This window comes from Hippocampus guttulatus, chromosome 19 (assembly GCF_054856545.1).
Source record: "Hippocampus guttulatus isolate MCC_2025c chromosome 19, RoL_Hgut_1.0, whole genome shotgun sequence".
NCBI classification, from domain to species: domain Eukaryota; kingdom Metazoa; phylum Chordata; class Actinopteri; order Syngnathiformes; family Syngnathidae; genus Hippocampus; species Hippocampus guttulatus.
In genome coordinates, this window is record NC_141279.1 from 3503342 (window position 1) to 3520059 (window position 16718).

Below are 16718 nucleotides of genomic sequence, written 5' to 3' on the forward strand. Positions count from 1 at the left end.
CAAATCACGGTTTGACATTGCTTCTCATTGGAATTCCCTTCATTTGATTTTGATTTGATTAGATTTTTTTATTAGGTCTCCCGTAGGAGAAACTTGTCATTAATACAATATATTGGTATCCCCCCCACCCCCTTAGCATGGAAGAGCAAAATTCTTGAATTCGGCTTTTTAACTTTTATATAAATCATTGAAATGAATTCAATTTTAATGGTATTAATCCATTTCTACCTGCATTAAAAAAAATAGTGTGAATGATCAAAAATGGGTTTTGCTGTAAAATATACATAAACTAAAAGCTTTCATAATCAAGGTCAACTTTTTAAAATACCGGTAGTGTGATTAGGCATCTTTCTCTTTTATTAGTGATGTCAATTTAGCCACATTGTACTGAGCGGTCTGGACAGAGAAACACGGGAAAGGGGGGCGAAGTTCGGTGTGACTTTGGAGTAGTATCTTTCCTCAGAAAATATTTGTGAGAAAGCACGTCGGCCTACACTTCTGCCATTCCCTGTTTGAATCTCGCCTTTGGCTTTTCTGCAGAGTTTACACTTCTCCAGCGACTCTGGTCTTCCCACATTTAAAAAAAACAACAACAAAAAACATGCACGTTAAGGTTCATTGAGTAGTCTAAATTGTCCTTAGGTGTAAATATGCATGCGAGTGGTTTTCTCCACAGAATTCACCCTGTGACTGGCTAACAACCAATCAAGGGTTTTATGCTGTCTCTTACCCAAAATCAGCTGGGACAAACTTCAGATCACCTTCAACCCTAATTATGCTAAGCGCTATAGAAAATGGCTCGCTGGAAGGTTCCAATCTTAATTGAAAGGGCAGTTAAAAAAAAAAAATCATTTAAGGCACATCTATGTTGTATGTGTGTGTCTAAGGGGCGTGGCCTAGTGAGTAATGTCAGGAACATGTCGGGGTTCGTCTTGCGTGCCTGGACGTGGCTTACTGTCGTTATTTTAATGTAAAATTCCTCTTGAAAATGAAGTTCGGGTGGGGGGGGGGGTCAACAACACCTGAAGAGTGTCTTCATTTACTTCCTGGCAGTTACACTTGATACAATTGTTATAAGATTAAGACCTAAATTCCCTTTAGTTCCCAAGCATCACTTGAACTTAAAATGTACGACAACTTTCCACATCAGCAGCCCAGATTCCCGGATTTAGATACCAAGTCATCAGATTATAAAGCTTTGTGTATGTTTCAGAATATATGGGTCATTATGGCATGTTTTGGCATCCACCAATTGGCGAATGAAAGGCATTCCTGTCCCGTGTTTTTGGTCTCTGTGGTCGCTGGGAGGAGGGTGGATGGGGGGTGGGGGGGTTTGGGGGCGTGCACAGCTGCCACACACACACACACACAGACGGAGATACAATTGCACGTCGCCTTTTGAGGAGGAACAACCCGACAAAGGCTCGTGCCCACACCAAGTGGATGAAGCCACAGGGCAATGTGTCCGAAGGGTGAGAGCGTCAAAAGCGAGCCTGGCTACTTTTTTGGAGCTCTGCCACTCCCACAGCGTCGGTATCAATGCCAGGCAGTCGGGGGGGAAAAAAATACTTGAGTATCTTTCAACTAGAGCCATAAGATTCCTGGTGTGAGTTCTTTAGGATTCAAGCAGGTCTAGTTTTATTGGACAGTGGAACCTCGGAGGTCTGACATAATCTGTTCTGGGATGCTTGTTGACCTTCAATTGGTTCAGATTTACGAATCCATTTTTTTCCCCCATGGAAACAAGAAGATAGACTTTCGATGTGGCTGTGCCTCAAAAGTTTAGACTTTGTACTCGACATGGATTGGCTCTCATCTCCTCGCAGTTATTTGTTCACGCTTTTGCCAAGTGGAACAAAATCAAACATCTATCTTTAATAAGCCATCAGTCTGACTTCCAAACCTACCACAAGGCCACAAATGAAAGACCTGCCAAGTAAAGGATTTTTGCGAAGAACTTTCACCAAAAGATGTTTGAACTAAACCGACGAATGTGTGGGTGTGTGTGGGTGTGAGAGTGACAAAAATCCATCCATCCATGCTAGGTTGTGCAGGTGTGTATCCTTCCACCCCCGTGTATTATCCAAGACCTCTTAAAGTCACTGGATTGCCACCCCCTCACCCCTTCTTCACACACACACACACACACACTGTTCTTCCATTCTTTTCTCAATGTCTGCACACTGCTGAGGGCTCTTATTTGATTAGCTGCGATTTGCTTTGTGAAGCACTGAAGCATTTGGCTCACCAGGGGAGCTATCTACTATGCGTGCGCACACACACACTTGACAGCCATGTACTGTAGTCGGGTGGCTTCATCCCCACTCCAAAAAACACACAAAGACAGGATTTATGCAGGTATGGATTTATGAATTCTAATCGAGCTCTCCCTTCAGATAGGCCAACCCCCAATAGTGTGTGCGCAAGACTTCAAGATGGGCACGCAATGATGCGCGAGCTAATCTCATCGAGCAGTTGCTTTACCAAACCACGACTCACAATCGCACCTGCTCGGCGGTCATGACATGACCTCACTCTCCTATCGGGGAGTCACCTCTAATTACGCAAGGATGACAGTGGCGCCGACACCCTATCTGCCAAGTCTTGATCATTCTAACCACGCACCTTTCAATAATGAATGTGTGTGCCGAGTGCATGAAAATGACACCCAGACACCTCTTCATTCACTGCGGCGATTGGTGACCGTTTATTTATTATGCCATACCAAGAAAAGAGGGTCATATTTGTGCTTTAATTAAAGTAATTTTGTGTGAATTCAGTAAGTGGAATATAAGGGTGGGGGGGGGGGGTGTACTGGCCGAAAAGTCCTGTTCATTCAAATCCTGATGCATGGATGTACTGTATATGCACATTGGGGCAGCAGTTGCCAAATGGATAAGATAGTCATCTGCTACAGTGGAAGGGAGGCGGCAGGGGGCATTTCAAGACTATCTGCCCCCAACAACCCAGACACACGGCGATGATGTCCTTAAGCAGTACACAAATACCCCAACTTGCTCGCCGGGTGCTTTAGTAGACCCCCGTTCAAATACCCGTCCTTGACACATACCTTTGACATTGACTTTGTGATTTTACTGTGTCTACTACAGTGAAATGCAAAGGTCAAATTTAGTGGGTGGTTTTTAAACTTTTTTTTTTTTTTAATGTACATCACAAAGGCGGTCCAGTGGTTTGCGCATCTCTCACAGTGCAGAGGTCATAGGTTCGATCCGGCTCCGGCGTTCCTGTGTGGACTTTGCATGTTCTCCCTGGGCCTGCATGGGTTTTCTCCGGGTATTCCGGTTTCCTCCCACATTCCAAAAACATGAATGGCAGGTTGATGGAGCACTTTTAAATTGTCCCTAGGTGTGAGTGTGAGCGCGAATGGTTGTTCGTCTATGTGTGCCCTGCGATTGGCTAGCAACCGGTTCAGGGTGTCCCCCGCCGACTGCCCAAAGGCAGCTGGGATAGGCTCCAGCACCCCCCGCGGCGCTTTTGTGAGGATAAAGCAGATCGGAAAATGGATGACAAATAAAGATGATTCCGTTTTATTCTCGGCAAGTACTAGCTAGCGCTCCAGTTAGACAGACAGACACCGCTTGTCAATTTGCATTCTTGTCTGCTCTTACGTCCTTGTGACCTTGTGAAACGTCATCAGTTGCGGCCTGAGTCTTGGTCCAGTTGAAAGTGCGCATAAGCACGCACGGAATACTCGGATGTTGTTGTCTTAAACCAAAGATGCATCGGTTGTTGAGTTGTGAAAACTTGGCTTTTTGTTCTGCTGTCCAAATGGCTGAGGAGAGGGGTCACATTTGTCAGGAATCCCCCCCCCCTCCCCCATTTGTATCATTTTATGGAAATGTATGAGAGCAAAGTTCACAACTACAGTCGTTTCAATTACAAAGAGGCCAGGGTTCTCGGCAAGTACGTTCCTATGAAGAACATATGTTCCCAATTCACGGGAACTCACTTTTCTGCTCTTGAGGTGTAGAAACGGTGAGATGGATGAATCAATGGATACTAACGAGATAGATGGTAGATCGTAAGAAAAGTACCTAACCAGCTAGCTAGACGGGCGGATGGACACAATGTGGGAAGAACTCAAATTACAAAGAACCAACTCCGGAAGAAAATCCAAACTCCATCCAAAAATTCAAACCCGCGGCCTCTCAACTGGAAGACAAAATCTGCTCACCATAACTTCTATTCCACCTTTTTCCGCTTTCAATTTTTTTTTTTTTTGGAAGACTCTACCTCCTTTTGTTCATGCGTGAATTCTCATTTCTCACCCACGCCTCCTTCTGATGACAACCAGAAATTTCTCCTCGCTTGGTTTTCTTGTTCTCACCCACACTAAGCCCTCCCCACCCCCCACACCCCCTCCCCTACCCAGCATCCAACCTCCCCCACAAGGGGTTAATTAAAACTGATTGGGTCTTCTGAGACCACACCTGCCTCTGACAGGTAAGACATCAGCTGTGTGTGTGTGTGTGTGTGTGTGTGTGTGTGTGTGTGTGTGTGTGTGTGTGTGTGTGTGTGTGTGTGTGTGACTCTAAGCTGTAGGTGCTTAGCACACTCCCTTGCACGAGTGCACGCTGTGCTCCGCTGCTCACAATTCAAAGCAGTCCAATTAGAACACAATGATAGCGATCATTTTTTATGTCTGATGCTTTAATGCATATTCACTGTTTGTTTGGGGGGTTTTTTTTTGCGTTTCACTTCGCATTTGCATGCAATTTGTGTCTGTGGATACATATGCATTACGCGGTGAGTGTGCCGTGTCCCCGCTTGTCAGAGAGCCACTTCAGGGCCTCATGCTTGATGGCTGATTAGACTCTGCCTGCTGGAACCAATCGCCGCTTCGCCTGAGCTTCATGCCTGTCCGTCTGTCTGTCAGGCAGAGAGCCAGGAGGAGGAGGAGGCGGCACATAGTGACCTTATCTTGCAATCAACTTTACCAGTTTTGCTATATGTGATACAAAAAACATTTTTTTTTTAATCATTACGCATATCTAATGGCAAAACACGTCCGAGAACAGCAAATATGTGAATGAAACTCATAAAAAAAAAAAATGTTGACCCACATCTATGGTGTGGTTGTACGGGTGCGTTTGTGCACATGATTTCCGGCAGGTGAGGTGTTTGTATGTAGATGCAAGAGCTATGTTGTGTAACAGCAGCTAGCAGGGGAGAAGTGCCACACGCACTCATATGCATACATTCATACGCACACACACGCGCACACACTGCTTCGGCTCCCACAGCAAGCCTGGCAAGGAGTACAGTCAAATTAGCCACTGGAGAACAACGCGATCAGATGCCTCCGCCGGGAAAAGGTGAAGGAAAAAAACACAATAGAAGGGTAAGAAAGAGAAAGAAAACTGAGCGTATGACCTTAAACACCTCAAGACAAAACATAATTAACAATCAGTGCTGTGGCGGTAGATAAGAAACAGAAAAGAATTGTATGCAAGTGCATTCCAGCAATCCCATATTATTGTTTGTTGTTGAGTTTGTGTGTGTGTGTGAGTGTGTACGTTTAAATGTAAGCAGGTTCGCACGTGTTTATGTTCCTTTCATGTTTTGGTTGTGTTTTCATTGTTTCTCTGCTAGCTGATGTGTTGGTTAGTTTTGAATTTTTACTGTGGCCGTTTTAGGCGTGTTGTATTTTTATTTTCATGGGGTTTTAACGAATAAAATATGTGAAACGAGTCGACGCGCAACCACCTTCAAATAATGTCAAAGCAATCAGCAACGTAACAACTGTAACACATATTTGGGCTCAAAATAATATAAAGCAAAAAACCAAGCAAATCAGTCCTAAATTCGGGCACTTGTAAGTTACTTCATAGCAGGGGTGTCAAACTCATTTTTTGCCACAGGCCACTTTACAATTACCGTTTCCCTTGATGACGTTTTATTCAACTCCTGTATTGTTTAAGTAACTGTGATGAGCGGTTTGGTAACAAGAAATTGCTTACAATATGTCACTGATTCATTACATATGAAAATGTGAAATTTTGGTACACATTTTAGCAAGTGTCATGCAAGTTGTCATCTTTGATTTGTTTTCGTGGGCCACTTAAAATGATGAGGCGGGCCACATCTGCCCCCCGATCCTTGAGTTTGACACCTGTGCTTTCTAGCTTTGGCGCACCTACTCAAGAAAACGTGCCATTTTTGATGTTAGCAAAATCCAAATCTACAAATAGAGCTAATGAAAATTCAAACCACGCCTTGCTCTTATGCTCTTGTTCGTTGTTTTCGAAGTGATATTGAAATGAAGCGATTGCTCGCCGGAGCAGTAAAATGCAAATGTGAGTCCGTTTCTTGGCGAAGGTGTCAGAAATCGGTTTAGGCCCCAGCGTTTTCCCTTTCAGATTTAAGAGTCACAATAAAAGTGAAAAAGAGAAGAGCCATTTTACTATTTCACTCCCGCGGTGCCAGTTTACGCGTTCCTGGCCAATCTCTATTGAGGGCCGGCTGATGTGGGCAGACGTAGGCTTTTGCGCCGTCCTCTCCCAACATTCCTCTGTTTGTCTACACCTCCTTTAAGGACATGTAGTCTGGCCATTGTTCATTTGTGTGCCTAGCTGGCTGGCTGGCTGGCATGGCCTGGGCAAAAAAAAAAAAAAAAAAAAAAGGCCCGCGCGGGCAGAATGCTAACTCACTTTGATTGTTAAGCGTTTGCATTGCATCTGCAGCTGTACGTCTGCTGTGGGCTGTAATGCCGAGGATCACAAAAGTTAAGACATTAAACTGGTGGAAACGTCCAGAAAAAAAGGCATTATTTTTCTGCCTCTATTGTTGTCTCGCTTTTGGAAGCCAGTAATCTACATTTAACTGTTGAAAGAAGTGGACATAAAAGGAGCAATGACAAATAAACCCTCACAAGATTGACGTCACTCGGCTTTATTAGAGAATACTGGCAGAAGCTATGTCTCCTACTGTGAGGGGTTATGTTGCGTAAATGGTGCTTCTAATTTTGCTTGGTGAGAAGCTGACTGGAGATTGCGTGTGCGCATGCTGCTCAATGTTGCTGCTGAGCAAAAAAAAAAAAAAAAAATTTATACTGATCACAAATGCACAGTGCAATTCTCAAAGTGTAAACACGATATTAATGATATCAGGAATGTGAAATGGCTTATGGGTAACATCACAGCATTTGAGTAAGCAATATCTTTCTGCAATGTGAAGGCACCTTTGGAGGAGAGGAGTTATTTTGTGACTATTGGTAGCTTTGAGTCTGATCGAATGGCCATGACACACGTGCTTGTGGGCAGCGGGGTGTCCCTCAAAGGTCAATCCTTAGACCCCTTTTGTTCCATCTGCACAATATACGTTACCCTTGGGTCAAATGCTTCAGAATGCCAATGTTGACTATCGTGGCTATGCCGATGATCCGCAGCTCTTTCTCGGAAAAAACAGCAGTTCCATCAAAGTGTCATGCCACTGTCTCTCAAGCAAATAAACGAGATGTACTGTACAAGCATATATATTTCGTAAAATGATGAATGTGCGTGAAGTTCCACTCTCGCTGCCCTGATTTGTCAGTTTGATGTTGGTGCTCTAAGTGCCCTTTTTTTGGGGGGGGGGGGGGGGGGTGCGATACACAACATTTCATGTTTACCATTTCCTGTCAGTAAACAAAGGAAGAACCTGCGAGTTCCAATTCCTCAGCTCCACCCCTTCTGTACTTCCCTGTGATTAGGATCAGAGCTCATGGGTTGAGGGTGAGGGGCGTGAAATCATTTGTGGTTGTAATTATGGGCTCCCCTCTCCAGAGTAATCATGAGCTATTAAACACCATCACTCGGCTCAGCCCCCCAACAATGCCAGTTAACATCTCTGCTCCTCCGGGAGGCTGTGGAGAAGAGGCCAACTACCCACAAACTACAATAGGCACTCAGGTGTGTGCGCGCTACATGACAATAGCGTGTGCACAGCCAGCGAGCACCAAAAACAGTTCAGCACATCGGTGTACCCCCTGCTCGAATAATACGTACGTGCGTGCGTGGAGGTTTCACATGCTTTCTTCTTTTTTGATGTAAAGACGAAATTCAATAGCTCCAACACTGAGACAAAGGGGTTTCGGCCGTCCACTTATGTTGCCGTCGTACCACCTTAAAGTTAGTTTCCCTCACTCTGCTACGAGACCAGACATTCTGCGTTAAATGTTTTACCAAGTCAGAGTGCAATTGAGACCCAAATAATAACAGATTAAAACAGGACCTAGTAGCAGACGCAAATGTGCTTAACAGGATCTCAAGGATGATTAAATTGAAAATAGAATGTAGGACTTAAATGTGGGGCGGCACGGTGGGCATCTGGTTAGCACATCCTCCTCAAAATGCAGAGGTGCAGGGTTCGATTTCGGTTTTGGCCTTTGCAGGGGGTTTTTTTCTTCTTTTTTTTTTTTAAATACTCAAGTTGGCACGCATTCTTCTCCTGCATTGAATGATTTCAGTGCCTTTGGTGGACATGTAGTCTTCCGATGGGTTGGGTCTCGCGTTTCCGTTTTAAATCTGGCCTTTCGGTGCCTGTTCATACAGTCTTCATGTCAATCATTAATACTGTACACAGCAGTAAATAGTCTTCCACGGTCTTGTGCCTCTCCCACTCGCGCCAAAATACTCAGTCATTATTTTCGGGCCAAATGTGGAAGAGATTGAATTCAGATCATTTGGGCAAATCCGAAATAAATTATCGTGGATTGAGTGAGTCACAATGTATGGAAGTTGCCATTCCAATCTCATCGACTTCATAAGGCCAAGTCATCTTGCCCAGGTGTGTGAAAATAACAGGTAGAGCAATTTAACACCTCGAAGAATGGAGAAATGCTAATTCACTATCTTTTGATCAGCGACGCGTGCCGGCGAGGGAACTTTTAAAACCTGCAAGAATGACCGTCGCGTCGCACTCAGGTAGCAGGAAGTAAGCAAACGGGTGAGGATGTGAAAAGGCGGTTGAGCAAGAGGGAAAAACGAGGAGTATTCTCTTTCTTCCCTCCTCTCCTCTGTCTTTTCCCTCCCTTTTTGCCCATTCACTGATGTGTGTGTGGGTGTACACACTCTCTTCGACACACTTGAATCTTTTACTGATTACCTCACACACGTCATGTCTTTCTGAAGGGCTTTTAACAGTGGAGGATTATCAGGCAGACAGAAGCTTTTTAACCCTTTGTTTGGCCTCCCCCCACTCTGGACAGACACGACAATTGCTTTGTGTGTCCATAAACGGACACAAATTGCTATTTTGCTCACGGTAAATGGATACAGATCAAATGCAGCTTCGATGGTTGTGGTTTTGCTAATGTCTCCGTTGTTTGGAGTTGCTGTATAAATAATCCAGCTATCTATTTTCAACACCGCGGGAGTTGCTGGAGACTATCCTAGCTGACTTCGATGTTTTTTTGTTTTTAACTCATTCACTCCCAAAGGCGTTTTTAAACGTCTTTTCAGACTTGGTCTAGACTTGGCTGGTACTGAATGAGTTAAGCATCCTACTAGCTGGAGGCCGCTTTGATTGGCGCTGAATGGCGTCGGCTGTGTCCGTGCTCACAATCTGGAAAATGTACATGCCGGTTTAAGCGCAGTTATGAAAATACCAACACGGGGTCTAATACGCCTCTGCGCAGATTTTAGTCCTGTCCGCTTCCCTTGAATGTGAAGAGTCAAAAATTGATTACATTGCGATTTAATTATCCCCCACTAGAGGCAACCTTGGCTTTTTGACGACATGAAAGCTTAGCTGCCATCTTGAACATGGTGTCCCAGCGATCTTTTTCATTGTCTTGAGTGAAATGTGTTTGGCTCAGAGGCTTTCAGAACATATTAAATACTTTGTAAAAAGATAAGACCAAATGTTTTTTCAGCACACACACAAAAAACAATGCAACACTGAATTTATATGAACTATTTTGTTTTTCTTGCGATTACATCACTGAACATAAGCTTTGAAAACAGAAATACAGGCTAATGTTCTATTTTGGGTTCATATTTTGATATTCGACTCCAGAAGTCAGACCGCAACACACTTTTTTTTTTTTGTGTGTGAATAAAATTGTAAGGTAACAAAGAAATGGAGCGTGCGATGATGCGTTTTGGTGTTTGTTGTCGTGATGTTTACTGCATCATTAAGCGTATATATAACGCTCCAGCTTGTCATTTTAACGAAGCTGCGCACCGAATGAGATTCACTTGTGCAGTTTAAATCGGTGACGTTAGAATTCACTGTGCCCCCCCCCCACCCCCACCCAACAGTCCATTGCAAGGCTTTTGCAATGGAATAATTTACCAAATTAATGCTGCACATAGCAATGAGCCTTCAGCTAAGGGTCAATGCAGGTATTTTCCTGAAAGTGTCAATTTTAGGTATGTCATGATAATAATAGGATGAGCTGTAATTTAAAAAAAAAAAAGTGAATTGAGGTCCCTCATCCAGGTGCTTGTTCACATATGCGCTATCTCTGAGGTGGTCGGGTGCTGCCCTCTATCCCCGCCTTGTGTTTTCCTCCTTTTTTACGTGCGTGTGTGTGTCCTGCCCATCCTCTTCCATTCAAGACTCGGTTTACCATAACAATAGCTGCCTGCCGAGAAACTCGCCCACATATAGCTCAGACCACTGCCAGGGGCCCATTCACTGCTGCGACCCACCCCGTCTAATAAAAGACCTGGCAGGCGTGCCGGCTCGGCATCGTACTTGTTGTGTCTGTGTCGGTTGCGCTACTTACCGAGGACGTAGAACTGTTGGGTTTATGTACTGGGGGTCAACAAGGAGGGGTTTTATGTACCTATTAGGTTTGAGTTTCAATCTGAGAGGACAGGAAAACAGTTTAGGACTAATTGTTTTGAGTGTGATTTGAAAGGAGGGGTAAAGGAAATGATGGATGACCATATTATTTGAAGATCACACCTGATAGAACGTGCGCGCTGCTCAGTGTGTTGCTTTCGTCGTGTTTGCCCTCCACGTTTAGAACTCGACAGATGCATGATTTCTACCCCCCGCTATTCGTGTCTGTATTTGTGCGAGAACGCGAACAAGCGCTGTCACTTCGACGCGAAGGCCGCTCAATCGTTGACGCGTCACAATGTATCCGTTTGACCGTCAGAATTGAATATCGGTAACGTGATCGCGTAGATGTGCAAAAAAAAAAAAAACTGTCATATGCATGTCAGGTCAATAGACACAAAGATCTGTGTGCGCTATCGTCATCCTCCTTGACGAAATGCTCTGTTTGGCACAATGGTGTGCATGTTCATTTTCATAGGCAGGTGGGGAGCGTATATATGGAAAAAAAAAATTCATGTGTGTATACTTCACAGGCAGCACAGGGAATGACTTATGGATTGATGTGAGTACATTGATTGGATGCTTCGAACCTAAAAATGATCTTTTCTATTCCTCCACACTTTTGAAAGGTCAAGAATGATTATGTAATATATAATTTTGGAATAATATTTCGAGCTAAAACTATCCCTCATCAACAATAGGGGTCTAATGTATGAAATCACTATGAGGAAACGAAGACTGACTAACGCAGTTCTCTAAATAAAACTTGCTTGCTTCAATCAGTTTCTTTTACAGAGTGAAAGGTCAGTGTAAAATTTTGCGGGTGATCAATATCCCAGAAAGTTGCGGCTATCCCCTATTTGACCCAAATATTTTCATAATTTAGCTCCACCTTTTCGAAAACCATTAAAAGCAGTGCAGGCAAATTTGGTGCACTTTACAAAGACAATCGTCCAAAATTAAAACCAGTCCAGGATGGAGTCTGCCGAAATCTTCTCGGATAGGCTCCAGCTCAACAACTGACCCTGAACAAGATAAGCGGCCGTAAAAATGGACGGATGAAACTGAGACGAATGGCAATCGGATTCTGAATTTGTACCCTCCTACAGATAATTGCCCCCCCCCCCCCAAAAAGGCGGCAAAACACTACAACAAAATGTCACCCTCTTTCCCCTGGTTAATGACTGGAGATCAAACAAGTTAGCGGGGCCGACTGCAGCCTCTTTGGCATTAACCGCACATGATTGGCCTCGTCTCAAGAGCAGCTTTCTCCTAAAATCAGTCATTTTTGTCGTGGGGCATTCACAAGGTTTTGGTTTGATTGGAGAGGAGTGTGTACTTGTGTGCGTGCGTGTGCATGCCTTAGACCTTGGGAGGGCATGCTCGTATACAAGTCCAAACTTGCCCCAGCGATGCCACAAAAGCCTGTCAGTAAATGAAAGATGACGGCGGCACGAAGGAGGATGTTCGCAGCTGATTCCTACAAGGGCGAACATACGCCCAAAGGGTCACGCAAATGCCGTGATACGCGATACAGCCCTAATTATTGGCTTTTTTTTTTTTTTAATGATTATTATCATTTGTCAGTCCTTTAAACAGAGACGTGACAGAACAAAGAGCGAGGAGCTTATCTAGAGGAAGAGTTGCATCCAACTATTATTGACGCGGGTGACCAATAGTCAAAGGCGAGTTGAAGATAAACCCGCCGACAAGATTCAGCTTGGCGTTGACTCCGCGTGTGTTCCTCCTGCGTCTTATTAGATCGACAAGCTGAATGTTTGCGGCTATCTGCTGATATGCTGTCGCAGGAGTGGTCGTCCATTGGTGGCGTTGGGGTCGCTTGTGGAATTTCCCGCTGGTTTCACCCAGTTACACGCAACATTGTGTGGTGTTTCTTTCGGACATTTTCTAGATGCTATCGTCAATAGAGGCCAACGCCCCAGACGTGGACATAATGTCCGTTTCACCTTCGGAAAGTCTGCCATGTGTACTTAAAAGGGTCAATGCAGTCAGCGTCTTTTCAACCAACTGGTAATCCAGCAGCAAAACTAAAGCGATGACCTTTGTCTGTGTGTCCTCAACTTTGTGTCACACAAGTCGTCTGACAAGCTCAGGCAAGTCCGGGCTAGCGTTGTACAATGATTAGCCCTCCTCGTTTTACGCTGGACAACAATGGCAACCTTCCTTGGCATCCCTGTTGACCCAACGTTGACCAGCTGGAACGTAGCGAAACCAAACGGTGTAATCAAAGTTTTCCATTCAAGACAATGGGACAATGCAAGGTGTGAGAGAGATGGGCAAGAACTCCTTGTGTGGTGTCTTTTTTTTTTTAAAAATACATAATACAAACTACACATCTTTTTGGCTGAAAGTGGAAGCTTGATTTGATACGTTTTGTCTGTGCAACGTGCGGTCTAATTGCTGCTATAGTGGTACCGCTCCTGATAATAATAGAGAAACTAAACGATGGTGAAAATGACTTTCTGCTCTGCGGCTCACTCAATTTCTTATCCCCCCCCTTTATGTTCCCTCTTACCTAGAGATCATAATTGGAACATATTGTACTGGTGCATTAGTAAAAATGCATTTTATAGCGGTGAAAAAAATAAATTGCACGATATTTCGAGGCTAGAATCCAAAGCGTGTCATGATGGACTGTGCATCGCAATTTGACTTCTGATACTGTTACAACGTACATACGGATTGCATGACTTCTAGAGTCATACCATTTGTTTTGAAGCTAAAACAGTTGAATTTATAATCACATCTGTAAAATGTTTAACTCATTTAGTACCAGCCAAGTTTGAAAAGACATTTAGAAACGTCTTTGGGAATGAGTTAATTGGTGTTTATGTGGATTTTTTTTTTCCAATTAACGATGCATTCATTGATGACGTAAGTCTGACAAATGTGGATATGGAAATTCTGGTCCCAATTTTTTTTTTTTTTTTTTGTTCCCCTGAAGTACTTTCTATGCTTTTCTGCCTTCCTAACAGTGGGATTTTTGATTCATTCCTTTTCTATGTGCCACATTTGTGAGACTGGAATATCATTTGACTTCGAGAGTGTTGCAACTAATACAGAGAGCGTAGAAGAGAGACATACAGATATACAGTAGTAGCGTTTGAGAGACTGCGAAGGGGAATTCGGGGAGGGACTGATCGCTAATGAGGTCGATGTGTGTCTGTGTTTGGACGTGTGTGTGTAGAGGAGGAGGAGAAAAGTGTGTAAAGTGAGTGAGTGGAGGCGGAGAAGGTCTTGATGATGGCTGCAGGACACATGGCAAAGGGGGATCAGAGACACATCCTCTTGGCATGACAGGGAAAAGTGTGTGTGTGTGTGTGTGTGTTAGTAACATTTCCCGATGACACCACATGGATTTTCATACAGACTTGGACCTGCAGTGTGTTTCCTATGCATGTTATGAAGCAGGCAGAACTTTCATTATTTTATTTATTTTTTCCATTCCTGGTGGTGTCCAGGACCATGTGGTAGCCGGGCATCGGTGGGATGTTCCGACAGGTGCATAGCAGGGCTGTTTTGCCCCTCCTCCACCCTCTCTCTCTTTATCTCTCTCACACACACACACACTAGAATCAGTACCCAGGCCATCAGGTGAAGGAGGCCAATGAAAAGGGGGAGGTGTGTGTGTGTGTGTGTGTGTGTGTGTGTGTGTGTGTGTCTGTCAGAGGCCACCTGTTGGCCAGCTGACAGGGTCCCATTTCAGGGTCAACTTTCAATTTTCTGTTTCTCTTGCATGAATTCTAATATGGACGCCCACACCCCCCCCACACCCCCAAGATGTTAAGAAAACGAAGGGAAAATTATATTGAGGAGGGGGCGCAGTGTCTCGTGGCGTCTTGTTTGACGCTGATCAGTGGCTCGGAGATAGCACCCTCTTGATGTGGTATTACCATCACTATAGGAGCCGTGATGGAGCTAGAGGGTCTGCAGGTGGGGGCGGAGATGAGGATTGGGTTGGGGATGGGGGCAGCCGAGACCCCAAATGAGGACTGAGTGATGAAAGTAAGGAGCCCGTGCAGTGGACAGGAGGAGGGGATGTGACTTAGTTGAGGAGATAATTTCTCATGTCTGTGGGGGGCTGAAAATGAAGTTGGGGGAGGGGAGGGGGGATTGATTTAAACAATATACTCAAAACAATGTCCGTCGAAAGCTTTTCTGCCGCAGGTTTACGTGTGCGAGGTTCAGTCATCTGGTGTGAGCTGCTGACCGCATTTTTTTTTTAATGTATTTATTTTTTTTACCACTGTCCTGCCGCGCTCAGCCACATCACTTGATGTGCGGCCTAAGGGTGGGGTTGGGGGGTGTTACTCCTGCTCTCCACTCCACTGGGAGACTTTGCGGATATACTCCTCAAACAACCACATGAAGTGAAATGTCAAACGTTTGGACAATCAATAACAGTGGCGAGACAGAAGCAAAGGTCTCCATCATTCCATTTTTTTTTTTATGTGCAGGCAATGGAAGAAGAAAAAAAATAAATTCAAGTATCACTAATTGAGTTTGGATCCCTTAAGAGGAAATATGCGGCCTTCCTGAGCAGGATGATGATGTTGCCGATGCTTGTGATGCAAATTAGAGCTTTGTGTGTTTATGCTGCTCAGCCTCTCACTGGCACTCTTTGGCCCAAGTACACCCTTAAACAGACTCATTTACGGACAAGACTTAATGAATGCAAGCAAAAGCAAGTGTGTGTGTGCGTGCGTGACATGACAATAGCGTGTGCGCACACAAAGCCAGCGACATGACAAGCAGCGAGCACCGAGGGCACCAATGAGAGTTCAGCACATCAGTGTGCCCTCTGCTTGAATAATTCAAACCATGCATGTTGTGAATGATGCATGGGACAAAGATACGTTTGGTCTTTCGTTACCATCTAGCGGCCATTTCTGATACTGCAGGTAGTCCAAAGAATAAGAAAATGAACAAGAAAACCTTTATTCGTCTCACAATGGAGAGATTTAGACTTTACAGCAGCAAAGTTGTGAAAGGAAAAAAAGTATAGGAGCTGCTGTAAAGGCAGCCACTCTCGCTGCGCCATCTTGAAGTCATAAAAACAAATGGAGATGGTCCTCGTGGTCATCTCCCGAGGCTCTAACCCACCACAACTCCTGCAAAGAAAAAGCTGGAGGGAGCATGCAGCTAATCAAGGATTTAGGAATACAACTCACGCGCTCAAACAAGCCCCCCCCCCCCCCCACCCCACACACATACACACACTCTTGTGAAGTCAACGCGACATCTCTGAATTTCCGAGCCGACCCACTGGGAGCAAATTGTCCCCCACATCCTAAAACGTCCACAAGAAAAAAAAGATCTTCAGTCCTTAAAGATGTTGATTACAATGTAATTTGAACAAGTTGTTGTTTACTTAAAACAGAGACGTGTTCACCTAATATTTTTCTGACTGTTAGCAACATACTGCAAAATATACATATGCGTATATTTTCACAGGAAGAGTGAAATAGTTTACAATGAGGAGTCATACTGATTTCCACACCATAAAAAATTTGAGTTGAAAATATCATGCTCAAAGTATTTCGATATTTGCTTTAGCGTGTATTAAAGGCCAGCATTTATCATATTATTTGCCTGGAAGTATAAAAAAATTGGGATCTAAAGTAATTGCAAATCAGAAACGATGAGGATTGATGGTGATGAAAAAGCATTGCATTGCATTCAATTGGGTTTGTATGTATGACGCTTTGTTTCTTAGAATTTTTTTTGCATGCTTTTACTTTGGTGTAGTTTTATAATTGACTTTCTACATTTTTGCTTCACCTTTGTGCTTCCAGTGAATATTGCGAATGATTGTACTCTTTAAAGCACTAACATTTAGCATGTTATTTCATTGGCTCCATGTGAAAAGCTTGTTTGAGGTTGTTTAAATGCATGTCGTGGTGCTG